The sequence below is a fragment of the Hippocampus comes genome, unplaced genomic scaffold (assembly GCF_001891065.2).
Source record: "Hippocampus comes isolate QL1 unplaced genomic scaffold, H_comes_QL1_v1.1 scaffold151, whole genome shotgun sequence".
Lineage (NCBI taxonomy): Eukaryota > Metazoa > Chordata > Actinopteri > Syngnathiformes > Syngnathidae > Hippocampus > Hippocampus comes.
The window spans coordinates 1,996,845-2,023,089 of NW_017805591.1; the positions used below are offsets into that span (position 1 = coordinate 1,996,845).

At 41.2% G+C, this 26,245-nt stretch overlaps 1 long non-coding RNA gene across 2 annotated transcripts in view; it reads left to right on the forward strand.

Moving 5' to 3' along the window:
- Positions 1-17,399: 17,399 nt before the first annotated feature.
- The window catches only part of LOC109521988 (uncharacterized), a 28,762-nt gene continuing 19,916 nt past the window's right edge, over positions 17,400-26,245 (forward strand). For both annotated transcript variants that reach the window (XR_002169476.1, XR_002169475.1), the window contains exons 1-2: positions 17,400-17,620; positions 17,702-17,753. This is a non-coding gene — a long non-coding RNA (uncharacterized LOC109521988). The remainder of the gene's footprint in view (positions 17,621-17,701; positions 17,754-26,245) is intronic.

Consider the following 26,245-nt stretch of genomic DNA (forward strand, 5'->3'; position numbering starts at 1 on the left):
TTTTTGCTCACATTGTGTGAAAAAAATGTCCGTCTCATGGTGGTCATTAAAGCAGTGCACAAGACTATAACAATAAATACAGTATTCCTTAACACTGACTGTATCCTACGAATTAATAGTAAACTGTCATGTCCATTCTGGAATGCCAGTCGATCTCCAAATTGTATTTCGGATGCTGTGTTGTATTGACTCAGCATGACTCAGGCTTGATCTTAGTTTTACTGTTTGGTGCTTTCTACCGTCTTTGTTACTGATTTATTGCTTTATTGTTGTACAGATGATATTTGCTCCATGTACAGCACCTTGTATACAGCGATGGCTGTTTTAAAGTGCTCTATAAATACAGTTGAGTGTTGTAATCCAGTATTTACTTCACTTTGTATGAGTTGACCATATCAGAGTTCTGCTTTAAAGCACATGGACGACAAGGAGGACCACCAGCTTGGGCTGCCAATCCAGAAGTCCCCGATGTCCATGCAGTGTTGCAGAGGCATGTCAACCAGGACAGCCCCACAACATCGTTAGCCTTCAAGAACTCTATGTAGACCTCATCCACAACCCCTTCCACTGAGGAGCATTTTAACCAACTCAGTGACCGCAACTCCAATGATAGGACAGACCGGCTCAGAGTACCGAGTCTCTGCTTCTTCATGGGAAGGCGTGTCGGTGGAATTGAGGAGGTCTTCAAAGTATTCTCCCTACAAAATCAACATGTCACGACTTGAGGTCAGCAACGTCCCGATCCCACTCTAGCCAGTGCTGATGATGCCTGATGGATGTAGGCCCAGACAACAGGTGCTCGCCATCAAAGCCTCACCTCCAGGCCTTGCTCCACAGGGGTGCCCCAGCGGCCATCATCCAGGTAAGGGAAAACAAGTTTTAAAAAACTGTCCATCATATGTGAATCGTCGCTCACCTCGTAATTTTAAATGATTTTATATTTCAATTTGAATGAACTGGGTTTTTTTGTTGTTGTTGTTTGTTTGTTTTTTTCATTATTGTCACTGATTTTTTTCTTTGATACTTTGTGTTGAGCGGGGCAATGTTTTTTTCTCAGCTTCTGTAAGACCTGACCCATCAAAGAATAGCCAGAAAATTCGGATTTTTGGGAACTGAGATGTTTATTAACCCTAATAACAAAATCCACAAAAATATTTTTGCTGTATCATGTTGTTTATGAGATATTTTTTTGTATCACATTTTAGAAAGCATTATGTAGATTATACGTGAATTGACAATTTGGGGAAAATCATATTTTTAACCTGCAGTGTCAAATTTGATACAGACGATTTAATTGTAATATAAAGAATGAGTTGCTTAATAAATATGCATGTAGCAAATATGATACGAATGGCATGATAGAGTTAAAAAAATTGCTTAACTGTATCTTTAAAGGCAATTTTAAATGCATGTTCTTACGCACTCCATTCACTGCTTGTTTTGTGAGGTCGACATTCAGAAAGGAGTACGAAAAAGCCTGTAAGATGCAATTTAATGATATCTGCTCATTGTTTGCAGTTGTGTGACGTCAAATAGTAGCAGAAGCAGAAGTAGGTCAGTGTGCTAGAGCGCAAGCAACGAGGCAGCTGCACAGTATCCCCAGCTGTGATTAAGTGCCACCCAGGCTGTGTCGTTGCGTCGATTAGGAAGGGTTAAACACTTAAGAACCGGATGTGCTGATGTCACTAGTAGAGGATCTTCTACGGAGGATTCACCAGGTCAGACAGATTAGACTTTGTTCTGAGATTTTGAGCTGGGCATGAATTGAAATGGAGTCATTCACACTGATTTGAAGTGAGATGCAAATGCAGATGGCCAGTCGAAGAGAGTCCCAACTCCACCTTTCATGATTACGAGCTGACCTAATTTCACCACATCCATCCAATTCCACAGCACCGCACGACCGTATTTGGGCCAATGCAAATCAATACAAAATAAGTCGGTCATAAGAAAAAGATCTACACTTGATCGTAAGACTTGTAACGTGAAGAGCAGAATTTGGACCCAGAACCACTTTAACTGAGCCATATTATCTTCTAATCTCCTCTGGACTGACATTTTGCATTGCCCTTTTTGCGCTTGTTGAATTATAGTCAACTTCTGGTTGGCATTTCCCTGTGTTTATGCTGATTGAGCGTGTTCTGCTGTTTTACTTCCTCCTTTGTCCTGTTCAGCCGTCTCTAAATATTTCGTTCCCTTGCTTGTTTCAGTTCAATGTTTTTCAGTTCAATGTGGGTTTTTTTCCCATGCTCCACATTTTTTTCAGACATGTGCCACTGCTTTTAGCAGCTAGCTATGTTCAAACTACAGAGCAGATTTGATTTTTTTCTCTCAATGTGTCAAGTATCAGATTTTTTTTTTCATTTCAATAAAAACATCTCAATAAGTACAATTAAGATTAAAAAAAAAAAAAAAAAATTGACCCAGGCCTCTTTCGTATGCGAATATAAATTTGATATGTATCCGAAGTGGGCGGCCCGTTGGTCGAGTGGTTAGCACGTCAACCTCACGGTGCAGAGGACGTGGGTTTGATCCCAGCTCCGGCCTCCCTGTGTGGAGTTTGCATGTTCTCCCCGTGCCTGCGTGGGTTGCCTCCGGGTACTCCGGTTTCCTCCCGCATTCCAAAAACATGCATGGCTGATTGAACGCTCTAAATTGTCCTGAGGTGTGAGAGTGAGCGTGGATGGTTGTTCGTCTCTGTCTGCCCTGCGATTGGCTGGCAACCGGTTCAGGTTGGCCGAACACAGCTGGGATAGGCTCCAGCACCCCCGTGACCCTTGAGAGGATAAAGCGGATCAGAAAATGGATGGATGGATGTATGAGAGGTGACTGCAGTTTGGTTGCTCAGGTCGCACTTATTCGAACTTGACATCAAACTGTAATATATGTCACAATTGGTTAAAACCCCCCAAAAACAGAAGAAACAGGCGAAAAGCAGTGGTGCATGAAAAAGCATAAAACATTGGAAAAAAGATGCTTTTGAACTATCTGCATGATACAACACACCCAGCGCATCACAGAGTGCCATGGCGCAATACTCATCAACCCACCCAGTTTCTATTTTCAGCTGCATGTATAAAATACCTTGTCACCGTGCATGTGTACCAAGTTGTGTGTGTCCTCATTCCTTGGCGGTGGCTGGTTTCCACACTTTCTATGCTAGAGTGGTGCTAATGAATCATTGGCGCTTGAGTCAAACAGTCAACACTCTTGTGCACACGCTGTTCTCACACTTGATTATACTGACAAGTGGAGGCTTTTTGATTTAGGATGACACTTGTTGATCTTGGCCTGATGGCTGTGTTCTCAATTGGAAGCCTACATGAAGGATGGAGGGAAGGTGAGAGAGTGCCATAGAGTGTTTGTTAGCCATAGAGTGTTTTGGAGTGGAGATGTGACCTAAATTTAAAAATAAAATAAAATTAAGCTTCTGTTTGAACATGTTGAATGGGCAGATCGCATGTTGCAACCTCGTTTGTATTTTCAATTTGTATGTAAATTTGTACCCTCGTGAGCTAGAATGAATGAATGTCAATTTGTACATAACATGCAACTTTGTACCATGTCGAGGTGCACAGAACGGGGTTGCACAATGCAGGAGGTCACTGTTTCATTGTTGTGGCGCAAAGCCTGCTTTTGACAAGGCAAAGTAATTCATGTGACGATGAATCTTTCAGTGCAGGAGAAGAAAGAGACATTCAGTCATTCATTCGTTTTCCAGCTGCGTAAAATAAAGAAAAATAATTGACCATGACAAGAAAAGTTATTTTTCTTTGAGTGTGTTGAACCCATGTTTTTCTATTCAAAGAATACACAAGCGCCATGAATGAAACGTCTTACATATTTCATCTCGCTCAGGATGAGGATGCTTTGTGATAACTTCAGTTTGTTGAAAAGCTTCCCGAGAATGTGCGTGAGAGTCTTCATTATGAATGTATGCGGCATATCACTAATACCTTAAATCAGGTTCAACCTGCGACTTAAATGTTAGATTCTTACATTCACGTTCACAATCACACCTAGGGACAATTTAGAGTGTTCCGTTAACCTGTCATGCATGTTTTTTGAATGTGGGTGGGGATGGAGTACCCAGAGAAAACCCACGCAGGCATTGGGAGAACATGCGGCCGCCACACAGGAAGGCCGAAGCCAGAATCTAACCCCGCACCTCTACGCAGTGAGGCGGACGTGCTAACCAGTCGCCGTGCCACCCTTTCTTTAGTTATGTTTACATTAATTTATATGTATTATGCTCCACAGAAAAGGTGGAAAGATGACTAAAAATGTCGGTAATTTTGCCCAAGGTTACTTTTGTACTCTCAGTTCCAAGTGCAGTAGCCATGTTAGTCAAGGAGGCTTTAATAATAGTGAATAGACAATGGTTATAAGTAGACAAGAGTCAAATAGACAATGGTCTGTGGTTTTCCTCTGCACAACGGTGCAACCTCTTCTTCCTGCTGGGATGAAATGACTCTTGGTCACAGTGACACAAAAAATCACCATGATAGGGATAATGACAGCTAATTCATCAATTCTTTTTTTAAACATCTGAAATGGGTTGAAATAATAATCTATTTTAGAATCTTCTGAACTTCTCTTACCATGCCAGTGCCACAGCTGTCTTGGGGGTCAACTTTATTTACGACCCTCGTGAAGATATGAGGATTAGAAAATGGATGGACGGATGGATGGATGATGAATTTGTTGGTGAAACATTACAGTTTTTCCCCCCTTTTTACAATTTTATACCTTTCGTTGTGCTTTTTTAAAACGCTCACGCTTCGCTTTGTGAGGTTACCGTCCTTCCTCTCATCATCCTGACATACATTTCTAAATTGATGACCTACATTCACTTTCTTGTTCTTCTATCACTGCCCAGTCCTCCCACACTCGCTCTCGCTCTCTCTCTCTCTCTCTCTCTCTCTCTCTCTCTCTCTCTCTCTCTCTCTCTCTCTCTCTCTCTCTTTCTCACCTCCACATGCTGTTGTCACCACTTTGTGGAAAGGTGTGTGTGGACACATGCTTTCTAAGACTTTCTGCGGATGAATGATAAATAGGGCACCACTACGGTTAATCTTCAGATATGAACATTTTCATCCCCATTGTGAATCCATTTCTTATCAGGTTCTGTCCGGTTCAATCTGTCTTTAGCTAGTCATCTTCCATCATGCCCCATGTCCTTCTCAGCTGTCTTGTCCCCTCTGATTAATTCGACCATATTTTTAACATCTTAACCGAAGGACAGACCTGGACAAGGGAAAAAAGTGTGCACGTACCGCGAAAGTGAATAGAAATCCTGAATGGTCAATGTCAAACTACAAACTACACTTCAATCACACGTTGACCGTTTAATTTCAAATTCACTGTGATTGTATATCCAGGCAAAGTCATAAAATCTCAGTCATTGTCCAAATACTTTTTCTGGACCGAGTTGTATGCGCTGTTTTCGTTTCTGTTCCAGTCATTGTTTTTTAACAAAATAAGGATGAAATTAATTTTTGTTCCCCTTGTTCTGCTCATCTGCAGCTTGACCACACTCACTTTATTATACTATACCAACTTGCTCCCAAAGTAGGTCATATTTTGTAGTTTGTGAGTTGATCAAATATTTCACAAAGACAGCATTACTTTCTAATGCTTTACCCTGTATTTTTGTAAAAATGACAAATAAAGTGGAATCCTCCAAAGTGGAACACATTCCTGATTGACAAGTTATTCTCATTTGAGAACAACTAACTATAGAAGCAATGTCTCAAGTAACATATTAGCTGATGGGTGGATGAATGGATGGACAGATCGATAAATTCTTCTTTGACAGGGCTCATAAACACATTCACACATTCCCATCAAGACACATTCTACACAGTGAAAATGAATGAATGAATGAATACATAAAAATTTAAATACATGACAAGTGCATGTTATAAAGTGCATGTTGAAAAGTGAAATGTATCAGTTCAAATTGTTCACGATGGTTGCAGCAGTTGGAATGAAATATTTTTTTGGGAGGGTTTTTTTTCCGGGCCAGTGGGACTTTGTACCTTATGCCTGACGGTAGTCGTTGGAATGACTGGTGAAGGTGAGAGAAGGGATGCTCCGTGATCAGAGTGGCTTTACTGATCACAGAGCGGTTGTACAGTTCAGACAGGTGGGTGTGGAGTCAACCACATATTTTGCCGACCTGGTTTGTTGTACGGGAGTCTGGTTTCGTGTTTGGTGGTGAGCAAGTTGAACCAGGATGAAATGTACAATGTGAGAATGGGTTCAATGAGTGAGCGGTAAATCAGGGTTCAAATGTCCTTGCTGATGTTCAAAGTCCTTAGATTCCTCAGCAGGTGGAGGCGCATTTGTGCTTTCTTTGAGATGGAGTCTGTGTGCTGTGTGAAGGATAAGCAGGTGTCGATCTCAGTCCCCGTAATTGATATGACCTGCATGAAAACTACAGTATTTTCGAAACATAATAATAAACACGAATCATGACACGAGGAACGTCCTATCTGGCCGCAACATTCTGTGGTCGCTATGGTAACGTTTAAACGTGCCTTCAAAATAAGATAGACCGCAAATACAAATGCATTAAAAATACGACTCACCATCGTCGCATATTATGCAGAGTGGGCTTGGTGCGTAGGGATCTCCCGTTGAAATGAATCTGTATTTTGAGTAGGACTCCTGATACTGTCTATTAAATGCAGCCTTTTTTACATGAAAGTCGTAAGCTCCTCTTCCGTCCCCTGGCTGGGCCTTTACCCCTTCCCAAAGAAACTTTCGATGGATGTCACCACAGCTGTTCATCGATAATGATGGTTGATGGAGAATCAGGGTCGGGCGGGTCCAGTCGTTTGGTGTGCAGTTGTTTTTGAACCGGTTAACGTTATTAACTGTCATTATCACTAGCGCAATAAGAGGTTAACCAATCTTAAATCAAACTTAAAACAAAAGTACTCATTCGAGGAGATGCCTCACAGACACGAAAGAGAAAACGTGAAGGTGTTTGCAGATCGTTACCTGTCAGTGGGGTTTTATGGCTACAGCTTTATGAGTTGTACTGTACAGTATGTAATAGGATAAGTCGCATAAGAATACACCCTGAGATTTGTAGCTGTTCATGACATGACGTATGTTTTACAAAATTTTCTGATTTAATTGGAGTGCTCATGTTGTACTAATCAGAACATATGTAAGTAAGTTCAATATCTGTTTTTGGTCATCGTCACTCTTGTGTCATCGCCAAAAAATAAGAATACAAAGACAAGCAAATACACATGATGATGGTTGGAATGCCAATTGTTGTATTGAGGCATATTTTTCCAGATTTCTTTGGTTGTGCACAGACTCTAGAAAGGCAACTTCTCAGTCCTTTAGCTTCTCAGTTTACACTCGCTCAAAGAGCCCTTTGTCCCCCAGAGAGGTAAACTCTCAGTGAAAAACAGAAAACGTTATTAGAGTAGAGACAACTATGTCATGTTCACTTTTTTTAGATTGAATGTCAACATTATTCACTACCTCCACATGATTTCATTATCAAAACTAGGGTCACTTGGAGTGAATGGCCGCAAAGCCTATCAATTTAATTTATATTCTGTTATCTTTCACTGCACTTTGACTTCGACTCTAAGATTATTCTGTTCTCATGGAAGTAACATTTTCCTGAGTTTTCTCCCTCCTGAATGAGTCTTCATGTATCATGGTTGACATTCCTTCTGTAAAATTCCAGGTTCTGTGTAAAAATGTGACAATTAGCGGTAAAGGCTCTGTGACAACATGCCAAATATAAATGATTCAAAAGCAAAAACCAAGTCTCTAAAATGAGTCAAGTTCTTCTCTCACGTCTCAAACACAATGGCTGTATCCACTGAATCACCTCCTCGCACTGCCGTCATTCTCTGCGTTACTTGCACATACTCCTGAAAACGAGGAGGTCGAAAGCGGGCATGCCAACAGACTATGCGAAGGGAAGAGGTCTTTTTAGGTTGTAGGCATAACAAGCTATTTGCTGCCAATTGGCTGCTCTGTGGGAGCTTGTGTTGAAATGCTATATCTCCACAGTTCAATACAGTGGTACCTCTACTTACGAACGTCTGTTCATACGAAATGCCTCAACAGGAAAATATTGCCGCTTGTTACGAAGGAAATTTCGAAATACGAAAGGTAAAAATACAGTCTGGGCTGCTAGTCGCAGTTCCGAGTTTCCTGAACGCAACATACTTATAGCTGCTCTGCCATTGACTATTACCGAGCACCTTCCTGGCAACCCGTTGGCTAAGAGGGACCTCTACCGGATGTGTCTATGTGAGTAGATAGATAAATATATAGATACGTGTCTATACTGCGTCCTTGTCATTCGCCGCTAGTTTTACGTAAATGTGAGTGAATCACCCAGAAAGAGTGTTCACTGGTCGGCTCACTAGGCTGTTTGCCTTGACATTTTCGAAGGATTGTTAAACGTTGACAAAAGCAAACGTCCTTGGATCAGTTCTTTCCAATACACCAGTCAAACGCCACTTCTGAGAGAGAACAAAAACTAAAGAAGGGAAAAAAACGATGAGGACGGTGTTAAAAGTTAAATGATCATCATTTATATTCTTTAAGTCTATTCTTTGTTTTTTACATTATGCACAACTCTCAGTTATTGTGCAATAATCTAATTGTAACATGTATGTGTTACATATTTTGATTTATTTTTATGCTTTAGAACACATTTATGTCTGAATTTTGGGAGTTTGGAACCGATTAGGGCATTTACATGGAAAACACGTTTCTACTGACTAAATTTTCTGGTTAAGGCATTTCTTCCAGAACCAATTCATTTCATAAGTAATACCTCTGCTTACTGTACTATATACTATGAGAATAACACACATTTTGTTGCTCAGCATCCAAGATTGAGGGGTTGTATTGTACACAAGTGCACCAAACTTACTAAAATGTGACTCATTGTGTGGCATATGTAGACATTTGTGTTATAAATGTATGCATGATAATGTGGTGGTTTTTTTTGAATGATGCTTTCCTCTAATGGAAGTGTAGAAAAATTGGGCATGACTCATCACAAGTCTGTTTGCCTACTCTTCTTTTCCAATTTTCTCTAAATGTGTCAGATTGTGCTCGTAACTCCGGTGCACAGACCCATTCAAGTTACCAAACAGATCAGTTAGATTTAGCTCAGGGTCATTCGAAAATGTTCTGGCGAAGCTCTTCTTTTCTTCATTTGGATGTGCACATGGAGTCATTTTTGAGTTTTTATTTTCGTTTCCGGTTGTCAGAGATTTTCTCGGACAAAGTTAAAGAAATGACTCGGCACACAGGAAAATTGTCTTCAATATCGGCGGGAGGGGATCTCTGAGAGTGAACGACGGTTGTTGCTCCGATGATCACACTCTCGAGCTCCCTTCCCGCCAATTCCGACTTTTATTGTAACATACAAGGAAAACACTGCCCCCGACATTTGCATACCGCACCCCCGGTCCGGCCCCTCGGTAGTGATTGGTTACGTGAGTTTAAGCTTTGAACCACGGTACATTGGCGCCTTTCTGTCTGGTCTACACTGTATCAACATGTTGCAGACTTTGCGGACGACAAATGTCGCCTGGGCGCGACGGGTGTTCTCAACTCGTCTTTTGTTGTTCAACCGCTGTTCCCAAATTATTCATTCCCCTTTTGTGACTGAGTTTCGCCCCCTCCCCTGTGATTGCCCACCTGCATTGACGTGCTAATTGTGGACTTCAACAGCCCTCCGGCCAGGTGGCCGGCCCCTGTGTGCACAGGCATTTGGAGGTGCTGGATACGCACCCAAACGTTTAGATGTGCCCAAATTAAATGAAACTTTGAACATGATACAATTTTGCTCATAGATTCCTCTAACACCGGTACATGCAGTTCTACATTTTTTTCATCCTCTTTTCGGGGACATCCAATTCTTTGTAATATTACTCATTCTCAGGCTGATGCTGTTCTTCATCAAATCTGTCCATCGCTTTGCAAAATGATTTTCGACCCTCGGAAATGGTGTCGAGCATAAAAGCTGCACGAGTGATTTGCTGTGGCAACTCCTGACAGGGGAAAAGCTGAAAGTCACTTCTTGTTTATCTGGTAGCTTTCAACATACTTGACACAAATATGACTTCATTGATGCCTTTTATTCTTTTTTTGAATCCTTGTCTTTTGCTGTAAGGTGTCACTCAGTCAGTGTCAGATATTTCTTTCTAGATTAGTTCAACGTTTTTGAATAATTTGCTGTTAATGAAGGATCCTTCAGAAAACACAACCGCTAAAATGCAAATTGTCCAAAGGGCAGCGCAGGACAGGCTTCGCCCAGAAATCTGGAACTTGTCTCGTTGTTGCTCCACCGAATTTGATGTTTTTTTGACAAACAATTAATGCAGTCAAACACAACCAAATGCAAGACTGAACTGATTCAAAGTTGTTCTCAAAAACAAATATAACAGTCTACTATTGACAGATTAGAGATTCAACTTTAGATTTCCACTTGCCCATTTGTGATTGTTCAATGTTTCCTTTCTCCAAGGTCAGGAAATAAGAGGTTTAAAAATGGGTCAGTATTTTTTTTTCAAGCAATTTTGTTTTCGCCAGCAAATGTTTCCCAGCACGTGAGCTGCAAGATTGCTTTGAAAAGTCAAGGCTGGAGTCAAAGTCAGCAGTCGGGTGATTTTGTGTTTTGAACTCTGCTTCTGTTGTTTGGGACCAATTGTCAAGAGTGGGTGATTTTAAGACAGAACGATGAAGTTACATGTTAACAAAGGATGTGGTGGTTTTAAAATAAAATAAAAAGATTCTTTTTCACGTGATTCACTGCAAGCACATAGAGAAAAGAGGATCTCAGGGCAACATTATTCAACACTGAGACGAGAGAGTCTCCAATTGACCTATTATTTGCCTTGGAGCATGCACGGCGTGACGCCGGGGCGAGAAATCTGTCTAGACCCCTTCAGCCCGCCCCAAATAATTTAGTCACGTATTCATTTAAGTTAAAAAAAAAAACTAAACTAAACTTTTTTTCAGTTAGTCAATTCAAGTAGCCATTCTGTTCCAATACAATTCCTGTTTATGTATCTGTGCCTTAGTTGTACCCCATGTATGCTTGTGAGGGCAAGTAAGAGCCAGATGAGTCTTACTTGCTCACTAAGGGCGCATTTGGTAATAATCACCGAGCGGGCACTGGTTCACTGAGACCATTTGTAAACTTAGAGCTTTGTTGAAATTTGTCATTCGGCTATTCAGAGTGCACCAAAATTGGCGTTGGACATCGAATGTTTGAGCCAAGAGAATTAATAGCACGCCAATCCTGATTGAGTGTTGTTGCTGCAAATGCAATTATCAGTATTATTCTTGTCATTCAGCAGGGTCCAATGATTTTTGCTCACAGGCTTGAAGTCGGAAACGACAGTAGAGATGAGAGGGAAGGGAAGAGCAAGGTTGGGTTTCAAATCTTGGGATCAATAGTCTGGAGTCTAAGCAGACATCTTAGAAAAGTCAACATGTAGGTCTTGGGAGTCTTCATCATATTTTTATGAGTTCAGCCTGACCTCATTGTGCAGGGATAGCGACACCCTGACCTGATATTTCATGAAGCTGCTGCTTTTGGTTTAATATGACAGTGAGGGAATGGTGAGAAACTATTTTGGCTTGCTGTCTGGTCTTTGGCTCGTTATCCCACTGAAATTTGTCTCACAAAGTCATCCAATTCTTTTCCACCAATGAGCAGCCACAGTAACAATCATATCAATTATATACATTTTATATTCCTCCTCTTTGTGTTTTCACTCCATGTAGAAGTGTTTCTAAATGGAGGTTTTACACACACACACACACACACACACACACACACACATTAGTCATGCTCTACAAAGTCCCTCACAAAGCCTCATTAGAGAGGAGTTGCATAACATTTTCTAATTCTGTCCAAATGTTATAATAAGACTTTTTTTTTTTTATTCCTGTACACCGTGTTTATGCACTGATATGAAGCTGTTGTAAGTTCAAAAGTAGATGTTTTCCTTTCTTTTAATGTTTCTTTGAGTTTGTTTTTTTTCTTCACTCAATTTTAGGTTTTCCCAAATGTTTTCTGGCTGGAATAAGAAATGCAGCTCCTTACTGGGACCCAAATATAATAAAATACGTGTGAGAATAAGCGGTTCGGAAAATGAATGAATGGACGAATACAATAAAGCACATGCGTCAAAGTCAAGGCCCGGGGGCCAGATCTGGCCCGCCACATCATTTTATGTGGCCCGCGAAAGCAAATCAAGCATGTCAAGTTCCATGATGCTTGCTTAAGTCTCAACCAAAATTTCAAATTGTCATATGTATTCCACAATAACAGTCATTATTCTTGACTTCTGATTTTAAAACTAGTTATGCATCAATTTGTTGTGCGCTGCGTATGTAATACTGTATGTGGAGGGGATTAAACATGTATACGGTTTCCCAAAATTCATAATGTCCCTCCAAGGGAAACGGTAACTACAATGTGACACCCCTGCAATAATGTAACACAAAAAAAAATATGTAAAATGAGTTAACGTATGGACATCACAACACAGATTTAACTATAAAACTGAAAAAATGGTGTGTTGAATTTACTCCTTTTTTTTTTTTTTGGTCAATTAGATGTATAATCTACTGGATCCAAATGATTTCAATGTGTCCAACCACAAAAAAAAAAAAAAAAAAGCCACTAAGATTAATTTTATTTCCTCACTTTTGTTGTTCTATTACACCAGTGTGATGTTCCCTGTTGGTGAAGTGGAAATCTGTGAAACTAATAGCTTTGTCACTCTCTAGTCTGATTTAGAAAAATAAGATTAGGAGGATAAATTTAGCCTCAATGCTTAAAAATAACCTGCCTAAAGTAAAACAATGAGAGTGGAAAAACACAAACACTAGGCGGTTTAGTGCCAGGAAGAGCATTCTGGAGATGTCTTGACAAAGAAGAATGACTGGAGGTGAAGTATTATGGGCATTTATTTATTTATTTTCGTACCTTTATGAACTGTGGCTCCTGGGGAATTGCTTCTCAAGGGCTTGGAATGCTACCAAGTTTGGATAAAGAACAACAAACAAAGAAATAAAGATATTTATAATCTAATGGACTCTTACTAAACACATCAATTCTGTCAATGTAGAACCTCAAATGAGTTTACCTTGAAACCATTTGCGACTGACCGAAATGTGAATACACTTCAAGACTAGAAGATTAAAAACTAGCCAGAAGGAACTCAGTTCTGAAAAAAGCACAATTAGCAACAACGGCCATATGAGGAAAAAAGGCACAGACTGGCAGTGAAGTGAAAGTACAAAATGTGACGTCAGTGGTGTAGTGGTCAAACTCATATAACTTCGATGTAGTTGAAATAAATATGTGTGTGAATGTTTGTCCGTCTCGATGTGCCTTGTGATTAAGTGGCAACTGTGGAGTCTGCTTTTCACCCAAAGTCAGCTGAAGTAGCCTCGAGCCTCACGTGAACCCTAATGGGGTACGTGAACAAGACGACATAATTATCATTGTACATTGTGTAAACGAAATTTCATTCGGTACTCATCAGCTCATTGACACACAGCAATAGAGACAAATAGGCATGATACAGTCTATAGAAAAACGAGGATGACTTTCCGGTAAGTGACTTCCAGTAAAAATGTCACTCTTTGTTACAGCGGGCTTTCTTTTTGAACAGTTTTTTTCATCCTCTTTTGTTTTGAGTCATCAATGACAAAGCCCCCCCCCGCCCCCCGCCTCCCTCATTATTGCACGCAGAGGCTACTTTTAATGCCTAACTTCTGTGTTGTTTTATCATGTTCTACCCATGTCTAGGCTTTTTCTTAATATACTCCAACAAACGTGTACAACTGGGGAAAAAAACGACGACATTGCACATGTGACAATTACAACACTTTCACCTTTCTCTAATCTACAGGATCTCCGTACAGGACTAATCAGCTCAGCTCACGCCCTATAAATAGACTTGACTCGACTTGACCAGCCAATGATGAAAACAGTTTTGGACAGCATGGCACCTCCTGCTGATGGGATTGCCCAGCCTGCTATTTACTGGATGAGGAGACTTGGCATCCAAACCTAGACTGATAGTAAACTAGGATCCCCACAACCGAGGTCACAGAACGGTTATTACTGTTCAGCCATATCGAACATCCATCCATCTATTTTCTGATCCCCACGAGGGTCTCGGGCGTGCTTGAGCCTATCCCAGCCATTACCCGGAGAAAACCCACACAGGCACGGGTAGAACATGCAAACTCCACACAGGATGGCAGGAACCCAGAATCGAACCGAACACTTCTGCATTGTGAGGCGGACGTACTCATAAGAAACATCTTTTTTTGATTCAGGGATACAATTTGCATCTTTTTTTTTTTTCTCAATCCCAGGAGGCTACAAAACAAGGCCCACAAAAGCAATGGTGTAGTGACCGAAAGATGCAATAGGCAGAAAGCTCTTCATGTTCCAAGTAAAGAAGAATGCACTGGGGAGAGTAGAAGAGGTCAGAGGAATGCTCCACGGATGCGTAAACATTCACTGGGAACTCATCCCTCAAAGCCTCTCCATTATGAGAGGCAATGCAATGCAAGTGCCAGCTTTCAGGACAGCGGTTAAGGTGATGGCATTGCTTGCTCATTTTGTAAATGAATGTTCCCTAAAAATGGGGCACTGCTGAGTAAACAGCATGCATCAAACCCACACCGGATTTTTGCCCGTCACCAAAAATAGAATCCAACATGATACTGGTTTGAAGTTTTCTCTTTTGAAATGTACGGTCAATTGAAGAAACACACAACCTTACCTGTCTAGGAGAAATGTTAGTTCCATGTTGTTTCTGAATCCTCAGTTGCATGACGTCTCTTTGGTCTGCTTCTGTTTTCTCGTCTTATGCCCAGTAGTTGGAAAACAAGGGGATGATCTTTTTTTTTTTTCCGGAGGTGGATATTCTGCCCCAGTTTCAGCAAAGCCCCAAATTCTTGAAAATTAAAAGTTAATTGCTCTTAAAAAAGGATGTACAGTACTTGAATTACTATGTTCTACTATCATTATATCAGTAGCATGGAAAAGAAAAACTTTTTTTCTTTTTTTTTTTCCTTTCTTTTTAGATGATTTTACTCGTGCCTCTGTCAGGTCACGTTGGCTATTTTAAGAAGAATTTCAAAAAGTGTTTTATTTGTTATTGTTATTGCGAATTCCCCTTTTGACAGCGCATAGATGAGAATATGAAAGACAGTTTATGATTAAAAAGTCCAAATTGCCATCAAGTAGACTGAAACGGTTGTCATTGAACAGCCAATACATGCACAGTAAATGTGTAGTTCACATTTGATTCATCTCTTGGCGCCAACGCCAGGACCACAAAGGTTTCATGTTTTTGGCATGAGTAAGTTTTGTCTGGATTGCAGATAGAATACTAGCTAAGTAGTCCTGGTTGACTGCATTTTAAACAACAGGCTGGTTGGTCTCCACCGGTCTAAGCCACTGGCTTGTTTTCTCAACAATAAGAAAGCTAAGCCTTCAGAGGCAACATTTGCATGAGCCTTTGAACAGACAAAATCACATAAGCAGCGTTTCTAATCGGCTCATTCACACTGAATGGAGCATTTGAATTCAGACAACAAGCATCGTGTTTGGGTTACATAAACCCAAATTCAACACGCTTGTGATTTAACAAATTAAACACTCACTTTTTTTTTTTCGACAAGACAGGATAGAGTAAATACACTGCCTTATATTATTTTAAATAAAGGCAAGTGCAGCAAAGCTCATACGACTCTCATCTTCTTGAACAATACCAGAGTCAGCAGAAAGGTGATGGGTAGCTTTTGTCAGCGAATATATAATACAAAACAGTGTGTTTTTTCCTGTCAGCTGTCTTTTTCTCACGTGCTTTCCAAATATTTCCCAGTGAGAAAAGAAGAAAAAGTCCCGCGAGAGCCATTCTGAAATGTGGTTGTATTGCTAAAGCAGCCTAATATAAGTGTAAATGCTATACTTGTTGTGTATGAAGCAACTTCTTTCCAAGAAGGGCCTGCCTATTTGAAAACAAACAGAAAACCACTGTGATACAAGTGTGCCTTTATGAAAACTGTACAGTATGTCCACATGTTAGATGTTCATGTGGTGTTCGAGGATATATCTGATTCATTTATCACAAAAAAAAACATGAATCAAACTGATTTAAAAACGTGACAATGAATACAATGTTTTCAGTGTGTCCTCATTCTTGTTTTACTGATTTTCCATTCACCAGAGACTTGACAGAAACAACTTTGCCAACAATGCAGACTCATATGTGAAGGTTGAAAGGCTTTTCGGTCTTACAAAGAGGTTTTCGTCCGTTTTCATTCACAGTGTGTGACGCTTGACGAAAGATTGAAAGAGAGGGCGGTGTGATTAGCAGCTCACGTGTGATTGTCAGCCGCCGGATGGTGAGGGTTTATTTCGGCCACAAGTGAAGATGCAGGATTGCAGAAGTGAACGAGGAGTGGTTGGAAGATTTTAGCAATGGGTCAGTGAGTTTGGGGTGAGGTATTCAATGCAAATACACTTTAGCCACTTTTGCAAAACAACAAGAAAATGTTAATAATGTTCTGCTTTGGGATGTAACAAGAGTATTACAGAGCCGTGCCCCCCCAAATCCATACATGGTGCTGTTTTTCTTGCTTCTAATATGCAAGGTGTTCCAAAAAAAATGACATCACTTCACCGTCCACAATTTAATTTTAAATTTAAAGACCCAGTAAAGTGTAATGAGAGATTTGTTTCTCAATGCATTCCCCTCGTTTGATGATAATTGCTAAAAACGTGCAAAGGCTGTGAACTGTGTCGTACTCATCTGTGGGGATTTAGCGTGAAAGTATTTTTCACCATTTCAGTTTTCCTGGTTTCTATAAAATAGCCCTGCAACCCATACTAAGCTAGCATTAGTACTGTGGATCAAGCCAACGTTACCCACAACTGCTATGTTGGGAACATGAATTATTTGTAAAACTGAATATTGTTACTATAACACTGAGGAACATTGAACTTTTACGTTTTGGAATGCACAATCAATTAAAAATACAAAAGATGTGATAAACGGGCCTCTTGTTTCTGAACCCCCACTGAGGTCACTTTGCTCAGCAAGTCTTGCCCACTTTTTAACCATCAAGGAATGGGCATTTTTTTTCCCCCAGAGGTGGATATACTAAAATTGTCAGCAAAGCACTAGAACGCCAAGATGACAGGGTTTGTCAGTGACCGCAGTGTGACAGCGAGTGATTCATAACTTGTCAATCACACCGTCTGTCATTGGCGTTCTCAGTGCAGTAATTTCTAAAGGAGGAACTCAAGTCAAAAATTTTCTTTGCAACTCTGAATTTGGTAATCTGATTAATGTTGCATTTGCTGAATAAAAATTGGGCAGATTAATCCACTTGTTTTCATCCATCTCAGGGAACTGACGTTTTATCCTGCATCGCCCCCTGCTGTCGACTGAAATTGACGTCAAACTGCCTTGCGAACGTGGGCCACGACTCACCTCTCTTCTGTGTTTGGTCACATGACGTTCACAAAGCGACTCATTTCGGCCTCCGGCTGGTGATGTTTTCTCTCAAAATGGTGCGGCTCATATTAATGAATTATTCCATTTAATTCTTGAAGTTAACCGCTACATATTAAAACTTGTCATGTACTTCTCAGGGATCCGCCTGCAGATATACAGAGGGTGATTACTACTGGTGTGCCTGGGGAGGTGAGTCTCTTGACATTTAAACATAGCTGGCTTTGCAGTGTATATTCTGTTGCTTGTTCTCTATTTTATTGAGCTGCCAGCACAAAAATAGGTGTACCAATTTTGTCTCTATGCTCCCACTACACCGCAGTTCCATTATCAGTATTTTGTCACCACCATTTTTCTCTTTGGACCAGTGCTCTCTGATATGCGGTGGGATCACAAAAATCCCACATAAAAAAAACAAAACGCAACTTACGTTATACAGTACGTATGCGGAATATTTCGTTATTTCTTAATTACACTATGAATACTCAAAAACGAAACTTAATGTGACGTTCCAGATTTCATCAAAAGTTGTCAAATAGGTTGATTGAAGCACGGTTGTATGAGATGGCCCTTTCTCATCTAACAGTAGTCCATTAAGTTTCATTATCGGTCTCGAGTAAGGCCGGAAAAATGGCAAAATAGAGGGTCCATCCACCTATTTGCAGTTAGGATGGAAAGCAGCGTCTTATGAAAGGCTTTCAGTCTGTGTTTTGACCTACATTTGGCGTGACATTCATCTCGCTGATGGAAAAATGATGGCTGAAATGAGCGGTCATAAGGCACGTGCACAGCGAGGCTCAGGTGTCTCTGACGAGGACACGTGCGGCGGCTGTACTGTTACTCTGTGTCCTCATTGTGCTGTGGTGATGTTGACATTCACCTACTGTTAACTCTCACTTGCGTGATGGGCAGATGACTTGATTAATTAAATGGTGTCCTAAAAGCAATAAAGTGGAGGTGCTAACATGATCAAAGTTGGGAAAGTGGGGCATCCCAATTTTAATTCTGTAGCTGTATCATTTGATCCAAAGTAAACCTGTCTGCTGACCCCGCTGTTGTGACTTAAACTGGACATGCTTACCTACAATGCTGTCAAGAAAATCAGGTTAACACGCTGTGATGGGAACAGCAGTGAACATCGGCCATTAGATTTTCTTCCTATTTGTCACAGTATTATCCAGCCAATTTCTATAGTGCTTGTCCTCAGTGGGGTCATGTTTGAATTGGAACTTTTTTTTTGTTTTTTTGCAAATTTATTGCAAATAAGAAAGAAAAACTAATCAAACAAATTTGGATTAAGTTTCCAACAACAAAATGTGGAAAACGTGAAATTCTTTTCTGATCTCGTGTAGTTTTAATACCTCGTAATGCATTGAAACATTCTCACTGGCATGAGTATCACTAGTATGTGGGTTATCGCTAGAGAAATAGTCACTGTGTACACAGGGTCTCCGTCACTTACTCGCGGCGGTGAAGGCGAGACGGGAGGTCGAGACAGAGGACTGGATGCAACAGGCTTGAGCAAGGCTACGTGGAACACCGGATGAACTTTCATGGTGGGGGGTAGCCGGTTCTTAACGGAAACTTGATTTATGATGGCCTCCACCACGAACGGTCCGGTGAACCGTGGCCCCAATTTCCTCGAGGTGCCAGCCAGATGAAGATCCTGGGTTGAGAGCCACACCTTCTGCCCCATGCGATAGTCCAGACGTCGTCGTCGGTCCTCTATCCTCTGATTACCTGTTGTCGTCTGAGACAGGGCGGCCCTGGTCTCCCTCCAGCTCCTCTCCTGCGACATTGAATAGTGGTTGCTAGTACCCGAAGGCTGTCATGAATGGGAACCACCCCGTGGCTGACAAGACGAGGGTGTGATGAGCGTACTCTACCCAGGGCCGATGGGTGGCCCATGACGTAGGCTGATGAAGGCAAACACAGCAGAGTGCAGTGTCCAAGTCCTGGTTCTTTCTTTCTGTTTGTCCGTTGGTTTGTGGGTGATATCCGGAAGACTGGCTCGCAGTGGCTCCCATGGCTCGATAAAAGCGCCTCCACACCTGGGAAACGAATTGGGGACATCGATCTTAGACAATGCCCACCGGGATCCCTTGAATGCAGAAAACGTCGTAACGAAGCAGATTGGCAGTTTCTAAGGTGGAAGGAAATTTGGAAAGGGCGATGACATGAGCGGACATGGAGGAACGGTCAACAGTGCTAAGTATTATGGACTTGTCTCGTGAAGATGGAAGGCCAGTTATGAAGTCCTTTGAGACCATGATCGAGGTGGAGGTCGTAACAGTCGCAGCAAACCAGCCGGTGGTTGGTGGGAAGACTTCCCGCAGGCACAGGCGGAGCACGCTTTGACAAAGTCCTCGGCATCCTCCCGAAGCTCCAGCCACCAAAATCTTTGTGCAATTACTTGCATAGTTCTGTTTATTCCCGGATGGCATGCCAACTTGGATGTGTGCCCCCATTGAAGAACTTCTGGGTACAGATGAATGGGCGCAAAAAGTCATATAGAGGGGCATACATCTGGGACTTTGGTTCTTTCATGCGCCTCGACCTCCCCCCGTAACATTCCCACGAAGTACTGATCTGGAATGATATTTCTGGATTCGGGTCTGTCTGCCACCGGGTCGTTTTCTAACACCCACGTCGTAGTTGGACTCTGCTGGGGTGAGTCTTCGAGAGAAGAAAGCACCGGGGAGGAGTTTCTGTTCAACTGGAGAGCCCTTGGACAACACCGCCCCCACTCCTGCTGGAGGTACACAAGAACAAAACATGACATCAACAATCAAACCTCTGTCTTGTTTTGGATACATTTATGTAGCCCAACTATGGAACAGTATTTAAATTTTGGTCATTATCCTGGTAGTTGGAGAGGATTTTATTAGGTGGTATTTGACGTGAAAAGTTTGAGAACAACTGAATTAAGAAACATTTCGAGATATTCGGCACCTTGACCGAGATCTTCATTTGCACATTTTACAACTGAGCTTGTATTTTGCTGTGCTGCTGGATTCCTCATTCAGCTCTGTGAAAGTGTCAAAACATCAGACATTGCGCTTAGTATGCGAGTCAAAATAAACATCAGTGAGTCATGTTACATATGCCTACATTCCAGCGTGTGCAATGAGCCGCTCCGCAGATGTTTCCTCTCTCTGTTGTTGTTGTTCTCAAGTGTGCACCCGAGGGTCTCCCCGTCACAGTTAGATTTGCTGTGAAGAATACTTTAAAAGGAGCGTGGCCCGGACTGAACGCATCCCCTTTAAGCTGGTGCACTAATTATAAGCGTGGTCATTTTTTGGCATTGAGAGGAAGTGACAATCAACACATTGTTACACAAAAGCAGCTATACAAGGAAGTGTATTTGGAATGGTTGCAGTTCATATTCACGTCATGTCCTTTTATATGCTTGGATACAGCTGCATTTTTATGAGGAAAAATGTTAGGGGACAAATCACGGCACGCGACATACTGGGAAAGCTATCGTGCTCATACAGTACTACCGGTATACTGCACACAGATGTGTTGCATTACAGTCAAATATTGTAGAAACGTTTATTTCATGCAATCATATTTGTAATATACTGTAAACATTTTTTTTTTCCAGAGGGCCAATTCTAACCTAATTTGGATTGTTTCTTATGAAGCATTACTCAATATAATCATCAAAATTATAATAGATATTTTCTATATTTATATATATTTTTTCTGTTCTACCGACGTGTCTCCCCATGAGGAAGCAGAGTCTGGGATTTGAAGTGACTCGGGTCTCCCTTAGAAATAGGGTGAGATGGGTGATCGTTCATTCGGGGGCTCAGAGTAGAGCCGCTGCTCCTCTGCATTGAGTGGAGCCATTTGAATTGGCTCCGGCATTTGATAAGGATGCCTCCTGGATACCTCCTCAGTGAGGTGTTACGGGCACATCCCACCCAGAACCAAGGCCTGCTTTTTATTTTTGAATACTTCTTGTGCGCATTTTCACACACGAATTCACGTCCCTGCTTTGACTGAGTACACGCATAAGGATTTTTTGGAATCTTAAAAGATTATTTGTCTTTGGCAGACCTTACACATAGCGATAAAAAATGGAGCGTATGACGGTTTTGGTCACATTCTGTGTGGGGTGCTCAGATAATCTCAACACAACTCTCCTGACACATGAAGATTCTCTTCCACCATCGGTCAAGAATCCGGTCTTCCAACGGAGAGGTCTCGCGTGATTATGTGACTTCACAAGCACAAAGACGACAAGGCACTTCTACCTATGCGAGTGTTTTCAAAGAGTCCATGTGACATCACAGCAAAGGCAACTATGATTAGCCAAGTTGCCCAAGTGACAGACGCACGTCTGATCAATGTTATCTTTTAAACAATATGAACCATAAAACTCAAGAGGAACCCAATTAAGAGGGCGAAAAAAACGTTTTTCATCATATACCATCATGTGAAAGTTTTGCCTACCGTAGGGACGTTTGATTCCATCTTGCAGGCAAGACCAAAATGAGGCTGAAGAAAATTGTCTCGACCCTAACCATTCAACTTTACTTTCAAATAAGGACCAATCAGGGTCGGATCCAGATGACACGCTGTTTTAACAACATATCTGTGTCACATATTAGATTACATGCTATTTTATTACTGAGTGGTGTTAATCCAACACCGGCATTCTGTTTTTAACACCAATTTTTTACACGTGCATCTTGCCCATAAACAATTTGTGCAAGCGTGTGTGTGTGTGTGTGTGTGTGTGTGTGTGCGTGTGTGTGTGTGTGTGTGTGTGCGTGTGTGCGCATGTGCACGCCAAGGACATGCCTCCCTTTTTCCGAGTTTTTCTTCTGCAGAAATATCACGTGCGTGCAGGCGTACAGCGCACCGAAAGGTCTCGTGACATTTCTAACAAGGATGAATGTACACCTGTCTCTGTGGGTATTTCTAGCCTCCCTGAATGATTTTCTCCCAGAGCACTTCGAAGAATGTCTAATAATAAACACGGTGTTTGAGTAATGACTTTGTAAACGGGGGCACGAATAATGGAGACAAAGGTTCTCCGTTCTCATGCAAATGATGTGCTAGCCTATTATGTGCACTTATTTTGTGCAACATTCTGTTGTAGAACAGACAACATGCGCAGGGGCAATGTGTTGTTTCGGGGTGGACACGTTTGTCGACTCAGTAGGAGGTGAAAGAATCCATTAAGTGCTCGTCAGAGGAATTCTCAGCAGTGTGAACACGTGGGACAATATTGAGCGACTCCCTGAATGACTGTCACACTCAGGGACACGTTTTGTTCACACACCTGTAATGAGTCAGGCAAACTTTAGTTGTCAGCAGACAATTTGTTGCTGAAGTTTTGTCATTTTGTAAGACAGACGGAAATAGCGTTCTGTTCACTTGCATATTTGTTTGTGATAAAGGAGAATCACGTTCAATTATGTGGATCCCATGTTGTCAGTTCTGTTTCGAGGATTTTTAAATGTGCTGCAAAGTCAGCTGGGCTCGGCTCAAGCTTATCCACGAACCCCAGTGAGGTCAAGCACTATAGAAAATGAATAAGATAAGATCAGAAACCTTGATTTGTCCCACAACGGAGAAATTTGCAAATGAATGAATGGATATTTTTATTTGTTTTGATATTGATTAAGTCTTTCAATTTTAAAAAATATATTTTTTAATTGTATTTCAATTGTATTTTCTGAAAAACCAATTCAGGGTGTACAGACAGCTGGGATAGGCTCCAGCACGCCCGCGACCCTTGTGGAGATAAACGGATTAGAAGACGGATGGATGTATTTTCTGGACATACTGTACATTCAGAAGTGTTTCTCATTATCACAGTGTATTCCAGCCACTGATCATCAAACACCCTGATTCAATAGAGGCTTGTCCCTAGTGTGTGTTCATGATCGCTGTTCCGCTTTGAAAGACACCTCAGGGTTAGAAGCACATGTTTGGGTGGAGTGAGTGCTTAGAGTTACGGTTATGTTCAAGTATTAGGGTGAACTAACTAAACATGAACCAACAATTTCTCGACCGTAGTTTTTAGTGTGAAGATCGGAGTTGCAAGATGACTCACCGTTCTCATCATTTAACTGTAAATTTCTGCAGCCACGATGGTCATCGGACAAATACAGTAAACGCTTAAGCTTGAAAGACTCACAGATCACGCGTGAAGATCAGTCACATCTTAGGACACTCATAGCATGAGGCGGAGGAACTATATTTTTGGTGCGCTTTCTCACTGTTTTCTCATTGCATAAATTATGCTAATTAGAAAATAAGACCGCTCCAAGCTAAAATTGTAATTGGGTTACTCTCTGCTATTTTAAAGTAAAGAGTTATTTTTTTCATAAAACATTGCTGTTGCGTTTAGTTTTTGGGGCCCTCTTGTTATCTGAGTTGAAACACGCGGATGTCGTCATGCCGCTCATTTAGATCAACGTATTGGATTTGGATTGGGATGAGAAATTTGAAATAGAATTGACTGTGTCTGTGTGTGCCCGTGTGTGTTATGTAACTGTCAGATTTAGCAGAACATAGCCCGCAACCACATTGTTATAACTCCAGATCACAAAGACACTGAGCAGCACACTGTGCTCTTCCGCAGTACGGTTGTGACAGGTTCCTTAATCTTGCGCATCCTCATCTCCTAAAATATATAGCAATACCTATGTCTGTTCTGGGTTACTTGCAATCCCATGGGGGGGTACTGAATGTGTCTGAGTCAAGAGAAAAAACAGTTTCAAGCAACTCAGAAAATATATTATTCATTCCTCGGTACTCAACATTTAACCAGTGTGACACTGAAATGACTGTAAGAATAACTTCTGCCAAGACCGTGACTGCAATTGTAACAATTCAGTTTCAAAATTCAAATCCTAACAGATGAGCTACAACCCCCGCAAAAAGGCACTGACGTCAGTGGGATTTGAACCCAAACAAATGTTTTCATCGAGCACAGGGACAAGCCACTTCAATGCTGGAGAGTGCCACATTTTATCATTAGGGTCACAGAGCACCACGACTTCCTCACCAGATGTTTGACAAAACTGCAATTTTAAATACAGACGGAATACCTACAAAACGTGCATTTTTCAATGCCTGTATAAAACAGCAAAATAAAAAAATCGGGTGCAAATGGCTCATTTCCATAAAAATGGCCATTTAAGGACCGCACAAAACTGCTGAAGAAAAAAACAAGTGCAAGTACTTGTTTTTCCCCAAAAAATCAACTCATTCAAAATTTTAATATTATTGAGGTACTGTGTTTGTCCTGCATACCTTTCCAAATCCACAAAAAAATATTCGGCCTGTGGATGTTGCAGCACAGGGCATTATAAGATCCAATTTAAGTGCCACTAAAACATGTCTGCCATCTAATGGTGATCAGAGATATTACAACTTAAAACTAAAGCTGACCTCTGCATATTTGCGGTTCAGCATCCACCAATTTGCAATTTTTTTCCCCCTCTTTTTCAATATTTTGGGAGATTTGGGAAGTTTTACCTGGATATTTCTTTTCCATTGATGTGGAAAATGTATATTGAATGTTTAGCACTTTTTAAAAAGATTTTTGGGTGTTTGTTCATTTTATTGCATTATTATTGTTATTAATCCTAAACCTAACTCAACCCCTAACTCTTAAACTAACCTTAACCTGATAGAAGTAGAAGTAGTAGTCATACTAGAACAAATTGTGAAGATGCTTGAGCTACATTTGACCTAATCTACTTGATAAAGGTTATCTGGTAGTTTTTATGGGCAGTTATGGATTATCATCATTATCATGAATCTGCAGTTTGTACGGGATTCCTCCAAGTTTCAGGAGGCCAAAGGGGGTTACACTTCAACTGTTGGTCATGTCATTGCGATCGCGTGGCTGAGCAGTCGAAGGTGCTAGATCAGGTATGGGCAACAAGTGGCTGCATGTGGCCTGCAAACACACTCTGAGAGGCTCCTTGATTAGATTTTTGGTTAGGGTGTGAGAGCAGGAAAACTGAAGGTGAGGGGTTGGGGTTTGGTTGACTTTACTTCAAAACATTCTTCTATCTTCACAATTTGCTGTACTGCTTGATCTGTCGAATGGGTTGCTCCTTTTCAGCATTCATAGCTTCTATGGTTTGATGCATTACCGTACAGCTTCTTCGGGGCTTCTAACTAATGTCAGTCTAGAGTTGACTGTCAACGTCGACTTTTTTTGCTATTGAGTGGAAATCCACCGTGATAAGAATGAACACCTACGCCTCACAGATGGACAGGGAATGCCTTGAAATAACTTAAAAGTGCATTATAAAGTGTAAAGTAGTCTCTCAAAGAGGTGTTTCTTGAAGACAGACAGCACATTTCTGAGTGGCATTTTAATCCTTTAAACCTTGTACTCTTTATTTGGCGTCTTGATTATTTGCTTCCAGGGAGGTAGATTATTTTAGGAGAGATAAAGTGCTTACAAAGGGAGCTTTCAGTTTAGCACCATTTTGTTTGTTAAAACCCCACTCGAGTACTTTTTTTCCCCCGTGTTTGTGTGGTAATACAGCTTCTAAATATATATTGACCTAAGCTCTAGGCCATGTGAAGGCCCTCTTTGAATCTTTGTATTTACGTGCCGGGAAACTAACTGATCTTATGCAAGGCCGCGTATCCTGCTGAAAATTTATTTTAAGGGTCCTCAACACGATCCCCCAAAACTT